Raw genomic sequence first — 13985 nt, 5'->3', positions numbered from 1 at the left:
CCACATCTTTATGGTAGTTTCCTAAAGACAAAATTACCCTGCCACAGGGCACATATTTTGCTTTTCTTTTTGCACCAAATATACATGTTTTCTTGTTAGTTATTTCAGGAAGTCCTTTTAGTATTTTTGGCATCATGTTTTGTTCTTTATTCACTGCTATTTAGTATATTTTGGTCCTATCATAAATTGGATTTTGTTTGGTTATTACAATTATATTGATTTTGTACACTGCTTTTTCATTATTAACTTACTGAATTCATTTATCAGTTCCAATAGTTATTCAGTTGGGCTTTTATGCTCTAATTCTGTGTCTCTGTCTCTCTCTTCCCCTGTCTCACTCATACTCGGTCTTCTCCCAAAAATAAACAAACGTAAAAAAATTTAGTTGGGCTTTTACAAGTTTTATAGGTATAAAATGACAGCGTATGAAAATAATGGTAACTTTATCTCCTCTGTTCTAATATGTATAGCACTCAATGTTTTCTTCTTTTGCTTTTTGTAAAGATGAAGATCTTTTTGTATTGTCCAGTATATCCAAAGCAATACTGAATAATTCACTTATGACCAATAATCTCTTCTTCTTCTTGACTTTAGTGAAACTGTCCTTAGTATTTAATTCTAGTATATATAGTTGTTTTTATCCTTTGACTGCTATTTTCCAAGTACTATTTCAGTATCTTTTTTACAGTTTTCATTCTTTGATCCATTAGATGATGAATTGCCTTAAGGAAATTGCCTAATGAACTGCCCAACATTAAATTAAACTTTTATTTATGGAATAAATCTTCCTTGGTCGTTGTCCCAATTTGCCCATTTGTTCCAAAATCTATTCTCTGCCCTCACCCTGCTCTACTTGTTAGCTGTGGAGGTGACCTTGCAAACCATGTTTCCCAGGCTCCTTTGCAAGTGAGATTTCAATTAAATTTGGCTCCTAGGTTCTCTGCGTTTTCTTGGCCAAGTACTCAGTAAGCCTTTTCATCTGAAGGTGGAAGCTTCTGTATGTCTCAGGCAATTTTCTTCTATTATTTTTTTGGTTACTGGTTTATTTCTGCCTCTTTATATGATCCTTCTCCAGTTTCTATTCACCTTTCATCTGGGTCTATTTTGAGTGTATTTACCACATGCATCATGTTTATTCCCTAGATTCTGAGAAAAAATTTTTAAGCCTTTTATCCAATTAACCAATTTCAGTTTTTGAAAAATATATTTTATCAGGCATTGCCTCCATCATATTTTCACAATAATTATGTTGATCATCCGAGGACAGTTGTTCCTTATCCCGGATTTATAACTTCTCATAGATACAAGTTTCTCTTGAATCTCTCTTTTTTTAGATGTTTATTTATTTGTGTGTGTGAGAGAGAGAGAGAGATAGAAAGCACAAGCAGAGGAAGGGCAGAGAGAGAGAGAGGGAGGCACAGAATCCAACATGCTTGGTTGTCATCTGGGAGCAGGTCTTTCCTTCTGGAAGCTACCTGGGTTCCTTCTCATATCTGCCATGTGGTCCCTTCAGTAATGTCATATTAAATCCATTTCATGCTTCAGATCTCTCCCACTACCCCTTCTGCCATATCTTCGTGTCTCCAGCTGGTACATTGTCTCTGTTTTTAAGACCTCATGTGATTAGATATGCCCACTGGGATAATCGAGGGTCATCTCCGTATTTTAAGGTCTGTTACCTTAATATCCTTTTGCCATTAGCAAACCATATTCATAGATCCAGGGGTAAGAGTACATATGTTTGTGGGGCACCTTTCTGATTACCACAAGCTCTAAGTTTCCCCTTGTCCTCATCGGGTGAGAGGGTGGTGCTGCTTCTCATAATACTAAAGGCTACATTGGTGTGAGCCTGCTAGGTTGGGCCAAGTGCTTTTTTTTTTCAGTTTAATGTTTATTTATTTTTGAGAGAGAGAGAGAGAGACAGAGTGCAAGTGGGGGAGGAACAGAGAGAGAGAGGGAGACACAGAATCTGTAGCAGGCTCCAGGCTCTGAGCTGTCAGCACAAAGCCCAACGCGGGGCTCGAACTCACGAACCGTGAGATCGTGACCTGAGCCAAAGTCTGATGCTTAACTTGACTGAGCCACCCAGGCGCCCCTGGTCAAGTGCTTTATATTCATGTCATTTAATCCTTGAAATAATCTTGGAAATTAGGTATACTTATCTCCTGTTACCAACCGGAAAATAAGGCTCTGGTGATGGAACTAATAAACAAATAGTTTATGTTAATAATAACATTAACAATAGATAATCCTGTGGGTGCCGTGGAAGATAAGTCTTTGAGGTTGACTGAAATTCTAAGAATGAATGGCTTGGTCTAAAGTGATTTGCAAGAGTGTTGCTATGATGAAAAGTCCAACACTGTGTTTGACAAAGGAGAGGAAACCCGTTCAAAGCTAGGAAGGAAACGGCACCAGGAAGTGAAGCAAAGGAAGAATTAGAGGACTGAGCAATGTGGTCACCAGAATGCAAGATGAAGGCAAGAAAAAAGGGATCAAGGGGCACCTGGGTGGCTCAGTCAATTAAGCATCCGACTTTGACTCAGGTCATGACCTCATGATTCGTGAGTTTGAGCCCCGCGTCGGGCTCTGTCCTGACAGCTCAGAGCCTGGAGCATGCTTCCGGTTCTGTGTCTTCCTCTCTCTGCCCCTCCTCTGCTTGCGCTCTGTCTCTCTCTCAAAAATAAACATAAAAAAAAAAAGAAAAAAGAAAAAAGGGGTCAAGTAATAGGTGAAGGCACTTCAGCACTGAGTCTGTGAACAGAAGCCATGAGTCAGAGTGTGCCCTTTGCAGGTGCCTTGTAACAGGAGGGGTGAATACATGCAGAGGCTTAAAAATGGACCTTTGGAACTTGCCAGAACCTTGCCTTCTCAGAGCACTTTTGTGGAATCCCTTACCCACTGCTTGAAGTAGCTGATATGCAGCTTGCAGCTGATACAAAGCGTTCCCTTGGGACAACCCCAGGGATGCTATGAAAATATTAAAAGTAAACCAATTTCCTAAACACTTACATAAACATAAAAAACTAATATGCAAAACAAACAAGAAAGCACAGACCCCCTCAGGGCAGCTTCTTGAAACCATCCATAAAAAGGCTCTGTCTCCAGTAGCACAGTTATCTGTGTGTAAGGTGGAATCTTTTCTCCATATTTTTCCCTTACTTTTAGGAATAACAGAACCACGTCCTTTGACTAAAGCATCAAATGTCTGAACTACTGCTCCTTTGCTGGCACCCCCGCTGGGTCTCAGAGGAAGGCAGCCGTGATGCCAAGAGACAGCAGGAGGGTCCTGTCTCCACAGGGCATGAGTGTCTGAGCAGTAAAAGTAGCAGATGGGAATTTGAATTCTAGAATGCCATGTCAGGATCAGGATCTTACTATGAGCCTTCCCAGTGAGTAAGAGAGGAAAATTAATTCTGGCTATGTATCTTTTTAATCAGAAGAGTGACTCTCTCATTAAAATTGTTAAGTAACGTATTTTCAAATGAATCGATAACTAAAGGAAGAGACGCAACTCCCCACCCCCACCCCACCCCAACCCTGAAAAAGCAAAAAGAGCAAAAAGAATCTTGTCTGTTCTAACACATTTTTCTTGTTTTGTGTCATTTTCGTCTGAGAAACCAGCTTGGTCCTGGGAAACACGTGCTCTCTATTGAAGGGCCAGCACCGTGTGACTGAGCTGAATGATCTAGGACAAGTCACCTGCCAGTCTTAGCCTCACATCTTTATCTGTAAAAATTGGTCCTTCGCTTTCTTCCAACCTGTTTAGACACAAATGTCAGCTATATTACTCATTTAGAACTGGTGGAACTTAACGTAAGACTCACTGCAGTGTGGGGGTGGATCACGACAGCTGACTTACACAGCGTGACTATTCACGAGGCATTGTTCCAACCCAGAAGTTCCAAACGTCCTCGTTTCGTGGCATTCATAGCAACAATAATTTTTTTATGGCACATCTGGGCCAAAAGAAATACCCATTATATCCATTTACCAAGTAGTTAGGTCTTGACAACTTAATACATATTTATGTCCTGACAACTTAAGTAGCCATTTGAAAAAAAAATGACACACATAAATTAAAAGATAGTACTTTTATTTCATTCTTAAATAACACAATTACTTATAATGGGATGAGTGCACCTGTTGGGGCCTACACAAGCTTCTCGAATGTAGGACTCAGATTGGACACCGCCAAGATCACTCCCTGCTCCACATTGATTTTTGAGTGGGACTTTTTTGCATAGCAGTGACTCAGACCTAACTTTGTGAAGATAATACCATTACCAAAAAGAATGCATGGTGATCTAATGTTGGTTGAAACTGTGAATGACGTTGAGCTAGTAGTTCACTCAGTGTTGGACAGGTGTCCAGTATCATCACATTTTTCATGAAAATTTTATTTATTTTTTAAACAGTCTCTCTTTTTTTTTTTTTAAAAAGTAATCTCTCCACCCAACATGGGGCTCGAACTCATAAATCCTGAGATCAAGAGTTGCATGTTTCTTCGACTGAGCCAGCCAGGTACCCCTCCCTTGAAAATTTTAAATGCCCTAATAACCCTTTGTGAGTTCACCCTGGGGCCCTGGGGCCCCTCAGCACACTGGATAGGAATTGCAGATGTAAGAACTTTAAATGCATTAACTCATTTACTTTTCATGACAACCCTGGGATTTACTGTCTCTATTACTCTATTACTCTATTCCCCACTTCGAAAATGAAGAAGACATGGAGGCACAGAGAGGTTAAGAAACATGCCTAAGGTCACACGGCTAGTGGAGTCAGAATCTGAACCCACGTATTTTGGTTCTAAAGTCCTTACACTGCACAAGCACACAGGTCGGGGATCAGGGAAAATTGCCTCCACCTCGCAGGATCTGTGTGGCCTTATGAGGCCCTCTAGGCCTCAGTGTATTTTCTGATGAAGGGGGATGATAACAGTTATCTTAAGGATTAAGTGAAAACAACAGATGCAAAGATCTGAGCTTAGTACCATCACTTAAAATTTGTAACATTTTGCAGAAAGGTTCATTTATTCATTGTGTTCTTTTTGTTTGTTATTTCCCATAAGAACTTTGTGCGAGAGAGGTCAGTTTTAAGGAACCCAAGCCCAGAGATGATTCAGAAGACATTGCAGTGAGCCCATGGTTGGTTGCTCCAAACCTACTACACTGGGTGTCCCTGAGTGTCACCTGTCCCCTCCTGCTCACTCAGTCCTTTGTAGAAGACAGCACCGAGCTTTAGGGGGAGGTATTTCCTATCAGCACCTCATAAAATTTTGAGGAATTGATAGGAAAAGATCAAATACTTTAGTTAAAAAGCTTTATTTTTCACGGTGCCTGGGTGGCTCAGTCGGTTAAGCATCTGACTTCGGCTTGGGTCATGATCTCACAGTTCATGAGTTCAAGCCCTGCATCAAGCTCTCTGTACTGACAGCTCAGAGCCTGGAGCCTGCTTCAGATTCTGTGTCTTCCTCTCTCTCTGTCCCTCCCTTACTCACACTCTGTCTCTGTCTCTCTCTCTCTAAAATAAATAAGCATTACAATTTTTTTTTTAAAAACTTTATTTTTCTGGTGCTATGAAGAAAGGGAGAGTGAAAATATTGAAGAGTCCTCCTTATCTGACAAAGTAGGAAAAATAGTCACAGCGGGTCCAGAGTTCCACCGATTTTTTTCATAATAAATTAAAAAAAGAACAACAGCTAACAACCCTTCAAAAAAGCAAAAACCAACAAACTTCCACTAATTCAAACATGAAGACCTGAGGGAGAGAAAATTGTCCCCTGCCCCCTGGCCAATTTCATTCTGTTCCAGTCTACAGCTGTTTGCTTCATGGCCCCCAGTGTATAAAGATCAATCTGGCACAAGCATTCAGTTCATGCAACCCAGGCCAGCTCACACTACAGCACCGATTCGGGGCTCGAACTTGCGAACCGTGCGATCATGACCTGAGCTGAAGTCAGACGCTAGCTAACCGATTGAACCCCCCAGGCGCTCCATGGAATCTTTCTTACACATGAATTATAATGTTCTGTTTTAGCTAAATAGGCAGTGTTTTTGATGGTTGTGGGCTTCTCTGAGCTACCCAGAATGGTTTGATGGAAGGAGGTTAACTGTGTGTGGAGTGAACCAAAGAGACATATTGAATCTCGTGTGAATTCTGCCATTAAGCAGGCATGTGGACTTGTGAAATCTCGCCTTTACGTATTTCCATGTCCTCATCTGTAATCCCAGAATAATGAATGGTATGTCCTCTTCCTTGTCATTGGGAAGATTACCTTTGATGATAGATCTGAAGATGAGGTATGTAGCGAACATCATATTGAGGTCCTCTCCAACTGTAGACATTCTGTCCCTGTTTTCTCAGCTCTAGAACCTTTCTATGTTTTTCTATCACCTTCTTGGTAGAATATAGGAATCCCCTAGACTGTTTTCTTCAAAGATGCTTTTTTTTTAAAAAGTTTATTTTTTGAGAGAGAGAGAGAGAGAGAGAACCAGCAGGGGAGGGGCAGAGAGAGAGGGGGACAGAGGATCTGAAGCAGCTCCAGGCTGACATCCATAAGCCTGATGTGGGGCTCAGACTCACAAACCATAACATCATGATCTGAGCCGAAGTCAGACACTTAACCAACTGAGCCACCCAGGTGCCCCCGAGGATGCTTTTTTCTACTTAAGCATTTATTTTCCTTATAAATATCTACCTTGTTATCCCAATACTAACATATAAATTGGTTTCTGAACTTAGAGTTTGTATATGCTACAATATGCATGGAATGTACTCATTTGGCTCCCTTTTTAATGCAATGGAGATAGACTCAGGGACTTGATAGAGTTATAAGGACGTAAAAGAGATGACAGAAAGGAAATTAATGAATAAATCCAAGTTTTCTTCCAAAACGATTTCCCACACAGCAGGTTTTCTCATGCCATCTTTTTGTCCTGTTGGGATGGCTAATATTTAGAAAAGTTTTGTCCTAGAGCATGTTCTCTGTTGCCTTTCCTTCTTCCCCCAAAAAGAAACAACCTCAAGTCTGTGTAATTTGATTCTTAGAAACAACTGGCGAAATCCTGGGCCTTGACAGCCAGAGATTAATGGAAGGGAGGATGGTTGGAAGCTAGCCTCTCTACTCCTTGACCAGTTGAACTAGACCTGGTAGGTTGGTCCAGTTTCAATTCAAATACAAAGGACAGGGACCTGCAGTTAGGATATTTGGCCAAGATGTGGCAGTGGTGACCCATGGGTGGCAGTGCCGCCTATGCTCCAATAAAAAAAAAAAAAATCACCAATAAAACAATAATAAGGTTTATTCTATGCTTTTAGCATTTTAGATTCTGTGTTCAACACTTCCTTTATGGGATTATTTCACTTACACATTCTCAACCTGAGAGGGGCAGCATGATAATTATCTTCCTTTCATAGATGAGGATATTGGGGTTTAGAGGAAAAAAGATTGCTCGGGATCACAGGGCTAGCAAGTTAGAGGTCCAGAGTGGTTCTCAACCTTCACACTAATCTTGGGAAAATCTGGAAAAAACACAACAAAACTTCTGCCTCAGCTCATTCTGATTCATTAAGTTGGGGTAGAACCTAAATACGGGAATTTTAAAAGCTCAGTGAGTGACCAGCCGCCATAATTTGCTTGAGAGGCAAGTCTTAGGGTCTCTAGACACAACTGCTGATTTATTATATCAACGAAACATTCTACTTACAAGATGCTACCTTAATTTTGATCACAGTGTACTCTGTATCTTTAATTTCCCTTTAATTTCGATTAAATGAAGCTATTTATCCGATCCAATGGTTTTTGATTTACTCTATGTGCTAATAAAAGGCTATGTTCAAAAGCAATCAGTGTGAAAATTCATCCTTTTGTGTCTATTCCATAAATGATAATTAAGCACCTACAATATACTTGGCTCTTCTGGGACTACAGAGATTTAAAAAAACACTCTCCTTCCCAGAAAGGACCTCTCAGGCTAGTGGGACAGCTTGAAAGAATCTGGGAATGTAATGTACTGAAACATTGAATGGATTTACTTTCTTCAGGTTAAAAGATTTATTGAACACATACTTTGTGCCAGCTGCAGGAGCCCTTTTGAGAAACAGGGATGAATGGAACAGTCACTACCCTGGAGCTCACATTCTAGCTGGAAAGATGATGTGTGATAGACCCGTAGTCAAAATCCTGTAATAGTTATGAACAAGAGCAGTGCAACCCCGAGAAGCCAATGTCTACCTCTAACAGAGGAAGTCACTGAGGAGATAACTTTCAACGCTGGGTCTTGAGTAAGCATTTGGCAGGGAATGAAAGAGGGCAGGAAAGACATGCCTTATAGGAGTCTTATGTGCAGTGTCCCAGGGCATGAATTGTTCACAATTGTCCAGAGTTTCTTAAGAAGTGGTGAGGAATTCACAGTTACCTGGGTTTAGGACGGTTGCCATTGCCAGTGGGAGAGCCCAGTGAGAAACCCAACAGTCAGGAGGAACCCAACGGCCACCCAGAATCAGTCTGAGCAAGTTGCCACCGTGATTTCCAGTCCAATCACGAGTCAGTCTGAATGGAAAATACCAGTGCCAATCCCTTATACAGCTGGAGGAGGGAGGGCAGGAATGATTCTCGCCTAAACTGGAGAGTAACAACTAACCGCTAATATTTATGAGGTCTGTGTCACAGACGTTTTGTGATTATAGCATTTGCTGTTCATAGCAACCCTGTAAAGTAGGTCCTTTTATCTCCATTTGATAGATACGGCAATTGAGGTGTAGAAAATCAAGTCAGTTTCTCAATGTCACATAAAGAACTAAAGCCAGGATGAACCTGGAAAGTTTGACTTCTGGGTCTACACAGTTTGCCACCATTATGATCACTTTTGTTAATAATTATATGTCAACTGGCCTCAGGGGAGTGCTTTTCTTGCATGTCACAAACTGTGCTAACCACTTTATGTACAGGATCCCTTTAAAAATCCAGTGAGTAATATTATTATCCCTATTTAACAGATGAGAAAACTGAGGCTCAAGATTACACAGCTGGGGAACAGCATGGCCACAGTGTGAACCGTGTCGGTCCTATGCCAAAGCCTTTGCATTTAACTCTGAGTCTACTCAAAAAATAGCCAAGGGACCCAGGGAGGTGCAGTTACCCAATTTTCTGGTTTATATCTTGGGTTAGACATTGCGTATAAAGAATAACCTGTGCTTTTTGTGTCTAGCACAGCTTGTGAGAAAGAAAAGACTGCGCTCTTTTTGCATATTATTTGGATTTATCTGTAATAATCTTATGTGGTTAATAGAGCCTTCTTCTCCTCCTTGACATGAAGGGATAGTAAGGGGGGAGGGGAGAGAGAGAGAATGGGAGAAAAAGCTGCTCAGCTTTCCTTTTCTGTGCATGTGTCTCTCCCACCGGGTCCCTGTCCACACCTCCCTACCACCCCACTTATTCCTGGATTAGTGTTTTTGTCCTTTCCTTGGATGCTCAGGGACAGTGATACATCAGTGAGGATGTTTCCACAGCTAGAGAAAATTTTCCTATAGGGAGTTTTCCGAAGAACGCATCGGGTCTCAGAACCCTGTCCTCCCTGCGCTCGATGTAGACGTGGTGGTGTGCCATGATGCATTGTGAGGTGGGGGTGGGGTTGCTGGAACTCCAGTACGAACGTATGCAAATACTTTGATTTCATCAGCAATTAGAGATTATACCATAGATGAAAGATGGGTGTGATGTTAGTACCTGAACTCTGAGTGAGAGAGACTGACAGCTAACTCAGCTGGAATTGCAATAATCCTCTATTTATCCTATCCCGGCAAAGCTCCACATTTTTTGTTTTTTTGTTTGTTTTTAAATTTTTTTTTAACTTTATTTATTTTTGAGACAGAGAGAGACAGAGCATGAGCAGGGGAGGGACGGAGAGAGGGAGACACGGAATCGGAAGCAGGCTCCAGGCTCTGAGCTGTCAGCACAGAGCCCGATGCGGGGCTTGAACTCACAGACTGTGAGATCATGACCCAAGCTGAAGTCAGACGCTCAACCGACTGAGCCACCCAGGCGCCCCTGTTTTTGTTTTTGTTTTTTTTTTTTTAATTCAGAGTTTAAAAAATCTTGGGTCAGTGACCCTTCTTATTCTTTTCTTTAAAATGACAACATTTTTGAGATAGGTGCCTGATTTCATTGGTTGTGCAGTTATGAAATGCTTTAAGAAAGTGCTATACCAAATAATTTAGGGGGGGAGGATTATGTTTGTCCCAGTCAAGTTACACTCCTCGGCTTGTGTAGGGCAAGTGGAAATCCTCCACCACAAATGGCCCGGGAGAACAGTGTTGTGACTGTTGCCTTAGAAAACCCTAAATAACCAGGGTTGGCCCCCTTTAGTCCTGCCGTGAGGGTGGCCGAGTCGTGTCAGGCATTCCCAGCCCCCGGCTGGACTCCTGCCGTAAACAGTGGCATCAGTCGGAAGCATGACACAAGTCAGCCGTGCTGGATCCTGCTGGGTCTTGCCAGATCCCGGAGCCTCGATGCCTTCTGCTGTGACACCCTGGTTCATGGTTTGGCACCTGTGCTCTCTTGCTTGCCGGACCCCACAGCTGAGATTTCCAGGATCCCTTGCAGAAGCCGGCCTCTGCAGCCAGATCTTCCCCATACGGGAAGAGCTTACTGTTCCAAGTCTCTTGGCTCCTCTGTCCGTTATCTTCCTGACGTCAGCCTGTGTTAAACTCCAGACCTGCATCCCAAAGAGGCTATAATCTGTCCCCGAGGCCAGGGACTCCTCATCCTGCCTGTTTTGAACACTCTGTGTAGTGCAAAGGCGATGAGTCGTAAACACATGGGCAAATGTGGACAGAAATTACTTAAAAATTAAAGTTAATTCTAAAAAACGACATCGAGGCACATTCTAATTCTGCCCTTACAAAGGTCTTTTCAAGTAACTACTTCCGACAGTCTCAAATATATTAGTCTCAAATATAGCTATTTTTATTCAACGTGTGCAGTCTGGCTTTGCTTCCACCATTGTAATCATGGGGGGCAAGATTGACAGCCCCCCATGGCATATCCAAGGGTGCAGCTCGCCCACGGCTTGAAGAGCATGAAAGAATCAGTCCACAACTTCTCTAACACATTTGCGAGTTAACTCTGGGGCCTCAGGTACACCTCAGTGGCACTCCATGAAGAGTTTGCACCTCCAGCAAATGACTAGATGGGATTTTCCTTGTAATGATTCTGGAAAACCGACAGTTGTTAGTTTGGTTGTCCGTCATGTCAGACTCGCTGTAATCAGAGCAGCGGGGGCTCAAACAATGTCCTAATGAGCCCCTACTCTGTGTTTCTGAATTCTTGATTTTTATTCTTTTCATCCCTGAGCCATCGTATGGTTGACCTCAGAAAAACACTAGTATCCTCAACTTGTGAAGAATATTTTCCAGATCAGAAGAAATTATTTTCTACATAAGTACAATGTAATTTCGTTATATAATGGAGCACTTAAGCTTTGGCTTGTTCTTTTAACTTTCGTATTCTGCATAACAAGTATCAGAGCCCTCTCACCAGCCCCCTCCCTTTTTCTTAAAGCAGATACTTCTAGTTTCTCAGAGTTGCTTGATATGGTATTTGCAAAGATGCACATACTCACTTCTGACAAGAACCTTTCAGGCAAAGAAAGGTATGCACTTGACATGGACCGAATGCCTGCTCCTAACACCTCAGAGCTCCCAGTCTGACGGGGAAGAGACACACGGAAACAAGGCAGTGCAGTGCAGGGCAGTGCTCTTAAGGGTCTTGAGAACAAGAGGAAAAGAGCTCTCCGCTGGGGTCACTGAAGAACGCAGCACACAGAAAAAAGGAACTTTCTTCTGTGCAACAATGAGAGGAGGGAAGAAGACATCAGAGGAAACCTGATTCACACATGTAACCCTGTAGGATTTTGGTGTGGAGGGCATTGCAGAGGCCACTTAGGTCAGTCTTCCAATCCTCAGCCACCCCCAGCCACCACTATTTCTAACACCCAAATGCCCCCCAAACTTCCCTAACAGCTGGTTGATTGCCTGTTCGAACTCCTCATTGGCAGTCCTACTTGGGCATCCATGTATGCTTTCGTGGCTCTCCCTTACACAGGTGTGCCGCCAGCCTCCCTCTGCAGTAGCAGTCTGTCTGTCTTTGCACTGCATGATGGCCCTCTAGGTATTTGAGGGCACAGAGCATGTCTTCCATAAACCTCTTCTTGTCTCTTCCATTGCTCCCCATGTGGCAAATACTTTGATGCCTTCACCATCTTGATTGTCCTCCTCCAAACTGGCTTCAGTTCATCTGAGTAACCTGTTCATGAGTGGATTCCAGAACCGAACCCTATGGTACAGTGAAACACACAGTGGGACTATGACCTTCCTTTTTACAGATACCATGCGAGCCCAAGACTTTCATCAACTGTGTGGGAAGCCACATGGAACTGTTGATTTCCACTGGGTCTGCAACAAAAATAAGCTCATGGCTTGCTGATGGAGCTGATATGGTGATCCGACTGGAGCCTGGTTCTACCCCGTGATACATGAATCATCGCTGCTTCTCGTGCTGGGCTGCCAGGCTGATCCCCCCGCCTCATAGTCTCTGGTCAGGGTTATTAGCTCAGCATACTGTTGCCGTCCATGTCCTAATCATTAATAAAAATACTGACTAGAACAAAAATGAGAACATGGCAAACCATTAAAGACTTTGTTTTCTTTCAAATTCTATTGTCAAAGATAAGGACATAGACAAATTGTCAGGCTGAATATAGACAACTTATTTTGAACATGTCCTCTTTATGAATTGTGACTTCTATGATAGATAATGTCTGTGTAAACTTCAGAACAATTTATTTTGATCAACACTTTCATTCAGCTACTGTTTCAGTTTTTATTGCAAGAAAATAAAGGAGATAAGGATCCAACAATTGGGGCATTTTTGCTAACTGAATGTTTACTGGGACAGTCTCTAGCTTTCTGTCATTTGGGACTTTCTTAGTATTTTCTACAGTAATCTTTCATATCAAAAGGGAACACAAGTTCTTAATGGATTTTTTTCATTTTATTTCTTACTGAGACAAGAGAATGATTTTTTAAAGTTTCATTAAAAATGTGGTTTATTTCTTTGCATAAGGAGGTATATGAATAGAAAGAACTGTTTTGCCAAACTAAAATTTTATTAAAAAAATTTTTTTTACATTTATTTATTTTTGAGAGACAGAGAGAGACAGAGCGCAAGTGGGGGAGAGGCAGAGAGAGAGGGAGACCCAGAATCCAAAGCAGGCTCCAGGCTCTGAGCCATCAGCACAGAGCCCGATGCGGGGCTCGAACCTACAAACCGTGAGATCATGACCTGAGCTGAAGTTGGTCGCCTAACCAACTGAGCCATCCAGGCGCCCCTGCCAAACTAAAATTTTAAACTTAGGAACGGAAATATTTATTTTTCCATTGTGGATGAATCGCTAATTTCCTTGACTATATAAACACCCAAAAGGAAAGGAATCATTGTGATGTGCTGAACACTTCTAAATCTAGAAGGATTTATGTGTATAAATATACATCACTATGTGTACATATAAATATATATCCTATGAATTTCCCTTTAAGCACTGTTTTTACCTGCATCCTTACATTTTACTATGTCATTTCTTGATTGTAATTCAGTTCTATATTTTATAATTTTCATTGTGATTTCTTCTTTGACCTAGAGACTTCTCAGAAGTGTATTAATTCAGGGGCACCTGGGTGGCTCAGTAGGTTAAGCATCCAACTTCGGCTCAGGTCATGATCTCACGGCTTTTGAGATGGAGCCCCATGTCAGGCTCTGTGCTGACAGCTCAGAGGCTGGATCCTCCTTTGGATTCTGTGTCTCCCTCTCTCTCTGCCCCTCCTCCCCCCCCTCTCAAAAATAAACATTTAAAAAAGTTAAAAAAAAGAAGTGTATTAGTTCATTTTTATTTATATTTTGTACTTAAAATTTTTAGCTTGATTCCATT

The sequence above is a fragment of the Lynx rufus genome, unplaced genomic scaffold (assembly GCF_022079265.1).
Source record: "Lynx rufus isolate CCGP_SWC_20201006 ecotype Redwood Valley unplaced genomic scaffold, mLynRuf1.p SCAF_4, whole genome shotgun sequence".
Lineage (NCBI taxonomy): Eukaryota > Metazoa > Chordata > Mammalia > Carnivora > Felidae > Lynx > Lynx rufus.
The sequence above is the reverse complement of the archived record's forward strand: the minus strand, read 5'-3'. Positions refer to the sequence as shown.